The following is a 6,476-nucleotide window of genomic DNA, read 5'->3' on the forward strand; positions in this document are numbered from 1 at the left end:
CACGGAAACAGAGAAAAATAGCCACGAGACTTATGCCCGATCAATATTTTATTCTGACAATTTAGTTAACACAATAAAACTACTTGTTAATTTTCCTACTGGGTAACGAATGAAATTATGTTCATAATAACGTCAGTGAAAAGGAAGGACAATTATTTTAATGACAGTTAACGGCCAAAATCCTATAGGGTTATAAGTTCCATCGACAAAAACAAAAATGAAAAATATACATAAATAATTTCTAAATAATTTACTATATTTTAAATTTTTTAATAATTTTTACATTATTTTGTTGGACTGTTGTGAAATGTATAAATTTTAAATTTCTAAAAAATCATTCCGGGGTAAAACCACTATGAGCTACTAATTCATACTACATTTTTCTGTTATCATACATTTCATAATTAAAAATCTTAGTGAACAGACTAGTGCGGTAGTGAAACAAAACCAGTAGCCATCTCTATTATTACCGTTAGGAAAACAATCAATAATTGTATTTTTAATTTATCATGATAGATTCAAATAATAAGGAATACATAGGTAAATACAAAAAAATGCTTAATAAAAAAAATACCCAGAATTTTTCTCCAATAATTTTTTATTTTTAAACTTATTTATCATTTTAAATTCGCTTTTTAAGTTCAAGTAGGTATATGCACAGCATTTGCATTGTCCCGAAAAATTATTCAAATATTTTATTTGGGGCATATCCAACTGCAAAAACGCTAATAGTTAATTTTGGACTCAAAAACTTTAACTAACCTAACTTAAATATTATTTTCATCTTCGACGGTTCAGTGTTTAAAATTGTTTTATCAAATAGAAAGTTGTTTTTATCTATTGAGTAAATACAATAACACTACGTCATACTAGGTACGTTGGGAAAAATGATTTTTATCATATTTTTTTTTTTTATGTTGAAATATTAGTTTTAAAAAATAAAAATAAAATAACGAATTTCGTAAATTTCCTAAAAACCGTACTAAAACGGCCCCCTTTGGATGTGAACCTACACAAATAACAGGAAATGACAAATGTTGTTGTAAACCGAGACCGAATGACTCGGAAACTGTTATTCAAATAGGTACTACGAAAGCGGGAGTTGTACAAGCATTTGCAATATGATCTCGGTGATTTTCTTTGGAAATTCTTGTGTTTTCCTTTTCACATTGTACATATCAAAATCACAAACTCATATTATTACGCCATTATCCATTATTATTATTATCCCGGAGTTCCTAGGATGCATTGTTGATGCATTACCGCTTTCCAATATTCGGTTGCAATCAAATAACTCGAGCAAAGCACGCCTAAAGCAAACGGTAAAATACATTTCAGCTTTAAACGTACAGCTCTAAATTCAACACTATTTTACTGGAAATTTTAAATGGCGTAGACTTTATAATTTAAAATTTCTTTATTCAATTAATAAGCCTGTACAACGCAGTAGGAGTTTGAGCTTTGAATTTTTCCGGACTCGGCACAATAACAGTTTCATTTAGATACCATTTTGAACTCTCTGTTTAGGCCGGCAAACGTACAATTTTGCTATTAAACAATACAAAGCGGTTGTAAGAAAATACCAACGAGATTGCAAAAACAACGGATTTATGACCAAAAACACTCGTTTACTTGTGCAGACGGGTAAAAGTTAATTGTCCTGCAACACCGATGCTCGTTAACAAAATACCTTTTTTTATTATAATAGTTGCAATTGCAAACACAAATAGATATCAGAGTTGGAGAGGACAAATGTCTTGGGATTCGTAGGAAATGAAATATTTTCCTACTCGCATTACACCTGCATTTTTTTTTTCATTCCGTATCTTGGTCTAATGATATTCAATGTTCCTCCACTCTTCTCTATCTGTAGCGATTCCCTTTTAAAATTTCCTCGTAGAATTCTTTTCCTATATCAAACATAATTTGTTTCATAAACGACTGCCTTGGTCTTCCTCTTCCTGGTTTCCCTTCCATTGTGATTATTATGTAGATATTATTATCATACAATATATGTCATACATAATGTATAATATATATCCATTTATGTTATATTCTGTGTACTTTCTGCAATAATAAAATATAACATAAAGTCGGTCGTGTACTTTTTTTGAAACAATTATAATTATATAATTAGGAAAACGAAAAATTACATTAATTGCATGACGGTATCAAGTTTCATTACTCGATTATAATAAAATAGTGCATACTTCATTGTTGTTACAATATTATGATTTAGACAAAAACCAAAAAAATACATACATATCCTAAAAAAAAAAATGTCGACGGTACTATTTATATTAAATGAAAGCAATAATAGTTTAATTAATATTTAGTTATAATAATAATATATAAAACTATTGATGTATTTTGACTGTCGAATTCACAATCACTGACACGATCGAGTAACATGTGCGCATGACCTGTTGAACAATTTTCAATAAAACAAATGGCTTTGTAATAAAACTAAAATTATGAATATCTAATTATTATATTATGGAACACACGGAAACAAATAGATGCAAGTTGACGATCCTTTTGTTGGTGATTTTCATTTCCAACCGGTACGCGTTGTTCATTTTCATTGATAAAAGAATCAGTTTTTGACATTTTAAATCCATCGTTGTCCAGTTGCAGCTATATATTGAAAAATTGATCGACTCGTTCTAAACGATATAAATCAAATACATTATGTAACATACATTTTAACAACATGCATAATTACCTGATCTTTTAAAATGCCATACAAGTAACAGATCACGAATAATTGGAACGCACAAACCGCAAGCCCCGTGAGCATTTTCAAAGAATGTATGAAGTCTAGCATTCCTCCCTCGAAATAGTTCTTTGTACAAGTTTTATTGTAAATCATACAATTTTCAAAAAAAAAAAAAAATATATTATAGACTCTAGAGTATGTATTTAAAATAATCTTTACCAGTGATATTATTGACAACAGAAACACTACCGAACACGAAGCCACGGCTATATGTGTCAAAATAATTCGACCGAATATATTATAAAACTCTTGCATTTTCCTGCGAATAAAGACAATTTTGAGTAACGGTCACTAGTAAGTTTAAGTAAATATTGTGTTTTGATGTTCTATTACTATATAATTATTTTAAGGTGGGCGAGACGACCAAACAAATTACTGCAAATTTCTATAAATCAAATCAATTTTTTTTCTTTAAGCGAATAGACACCGTCTTGTTATTTCCTATGCCACTGACAGATTGTCTAAGCATTTTTATTTTTTACCAATGACGTCCACGAAGGATTTAAAGTACCGACTAGATGAAATTTGTGATTTATACAGTTGCTACCCGAAGGAATTGGTCCAGTATTAAAAAAGTTACAGTGTATACAGATAAAACAAAAAAGCCCACATCAGAAGAGAACCAATACCTTCCGTGCTTCGCATCGAAGCTAAAATACTTTGTCGGTATGATGAGATATAGGAATATAATGGAAGATTACAAATATTTATGGTTTAGTTTCGTTATTAATACATTATTAATGTGTAGTCATCGACACGGCAACGTTGCATGACAGGTAAAAACGTTCGCAATAGTGTTTCATCCTACCGCATCCCTATCTTGTCTTCTTCGCAAAGTTCATCAGATCAAAAGATATTTAGCTATAGCGGTTATCTCTTCGAGGTAGTCTTCCTTTATTATAAATTCTCTTACCGACCTTAGACGACCTTGTAATTTATTCACAACATAAAGATATGATATGACCCTTTTCATTAGCTTTACAGGCTAACAGAGGTCGGCTATTGTAGGAACCGACGTTTGATATTTCAATTGAAATTGTGTTTAAATCCCATATCAAATGTTTAATATTCACTTCATCGGCTATTTTAGGTAAATGAAACAGTTTTTCAAAAATGAATTGGAATTCAGTCTTCCACAATGAATTGGAAAAAACGTCAACCAGCTAAATTATTTTTGCAAAATTAAAATCCAATCATTCTAAGCAGGCGTTATTTTGTCAGACTCTTAGGTCTCAATTGGGTTCTTTTGAAAACAAAATGACTTTAACTCGTATAAAAAAATGCATATTAAGTTACAAATAAGTAAGTTAAACTCTGAGCATTACACAAATTAACTTGAAAATAAATCAATACGGTCGGCATTTTTTAACACTCCTTTTCCCCCTTAAATATTGCCTATATAAAACCTCTTAAAATCCGTCCGCATTCAATCATCTTAATACTTAATTTATAAAATAATTATTTGGCTTCATGATAGATTACTGTCCATTTATTTACGGTCCCACCTGTAAAACTTCTTAAAAAACTCAATAGTCTCCAAATATTATGTAACTAGGTTTTATTTTAGGTATCCTTAGATTAACTCCCTTTATAGCCTCAAAATGTGAATTACATGTCCTTCTTATTGATATCCGCGTTCCGTATACACAGTGAATTTGTTTCTTAAAAAACTTGAAAAAACTACAAAATTAAAATAAATACATATTAAAAATATGCTCAATAAATAAAGGTACCTATCTTAAAAAATGAAAAAGAATATTATTTGCTTTATAACGATTGTAAAAAGGCATTAGCAGATAATAAAGTGTTATCATATACAATTAAGTAACATTTCATATCATTCATCTGAAGAATAAAAATATACACCCTTTGCTATTTTAACCCCGTTTTCTGCAACAATTTCAGCCTAAACAAATCAAAAGAGCTGCTTTTGTTTATTGGCACGGTGGTTAAAACTGGCACATCTACCACAGAATAGATAACTCTATCTACTCTATTCCATAGTCTACATAATTGCTATATGGTATAACTTAAATGTATTACTTGTCGTCTGTCAATTAGTTCTGATTGTACTTAATGAAAGTCGAAGTAAAAATGGAGGCTTATAAAAGAGCTTGTTTCTTTTGGTTCTTAAATGTAATGTATTCATTTATATTTAATTTATTAATTTATATACTTATGTAATTTTAGATAATAAAAGTAATAAAATATTTGTTGTTAAGTTTGGATATAAATCATATGTCTAATATAATAAAACTACTCACTTGAATATTCTATGATGAATTATAATAGTGTTTTTTAAATCTTCATAATTACTAATCGGCGTTAAATTTAGTTGATCGTTTTTGTTTATTTCTGTAAATATATAATTTATTTTGGAGCAGTATTAGTATATTATATAATCATATGTGGAATCTGTATATATATATATGTGTGTGTGTAAACAATTAATTCTGAAAGTACATATAAAATCGGGGTGTGGCTTCATATGCATACTGTCACCGACCAGCTGGCTCTTGTACAAGCTGCTGAGATACTACATTGCTAGGATTATAAAACCAATAAATTAAATTAAAATAATATTATAATTTTCTGTTCGTTAAATGTACGTCGCAGCAGAGGGCTGTTAAATTGGAACTACATTTGAGCCATTAACTTTTGCTATCCTACTACACGCGAATATGCAGAACTGTATGCAGCGGATAGAATAGTGATCTCAAAATATGCAAATTTGACTTACTATGATACGATTGACAACTTACCGCCTTGTTGCGTGGTGCTATGGCCAATTGATGAGAACGCGCATCCGACCGCCTCCAGTTGGCTGCATAGAGCCAGACACGTGGAAATGACTATGGTGTCGAACACGAGGGTGAAGTAAAAAAACGCCATGCACAAAAAGATTTCGAGCACTTTGAAAAAAATGTAGTACTCGTTGTTGAAAGTCTCTTCGGACACCGGCATATAGATGTTGACCAAGGTGGTTTTGTACTCCTTGTAGCTGTTGTCTCTGCATTTGACCGTCAACACGGTGTCGTTGATGAAAACCGATTGCACTATGGTCCACACCGGCACCGACAATAGACAAACACTGGCGTACAAGTAGGTGATGTTCATGGATTTTGTCCGACATTTCCGAAGAGACTCGACCCCGACGTGGCCCGTGAAGTCCACTCGGGTGACGTCCAAAAATTTCCATATGTCGTTCGAGTTCCTGATGACGGAGACGATCTTGTAGCTGACGAACGTGTAGTTAATCACAACCGATAGTTCTACGGCCAGTTGATTGGTGTCGTTGACCAGTGAGTAAATCCCGAGTGGACCTGTGACCGCCGTGATCGTCATCATGAACACAGTGACCGCAATGAACGTGACGTGCAGCATGTTATAACCGAATATCTTCGGGCCTTTCGGATCCAGTACACGGTATTGACCGGTGTACACGGCCAGAGGAACGTTGAAAATGTATTTGACCGCTTCGCTTTTGTCCAACATCCTAATGTTACACGGATACTGAAAGCCGGCTGTCGGGCACGTGGTTAAAATATAATCACACAATAGATAAGAGCGGACTAGGTGCACTTAAAGCCACAGGCATCCGACTACCTTATTCCCTAGCCATATGATATTATAGTCGTAATGTTTGTCGGTTTTGCATTGACAAACATTATGACTATAATGACATTATCGATTTTTT

This window comes from Adelges cooleyi, unplaced genomic scaffold (genome assembly GCF_023614345.1).
Source record: "Adelges cooleyi isolate 19-005CV unplaced genomic scaffold, UGA_ACOO_1.1 ACOO_flye_CR_arks_rails_tigmint_CR_PRNA_9, whole genome shotgun sequence".
Classification (NCBI taxonomy): Eukaryota; Metazoa; Arthropoda; class Insecta; order Hemiptera; family Adelgidae; genus Adelges; species Adelges cooleyi.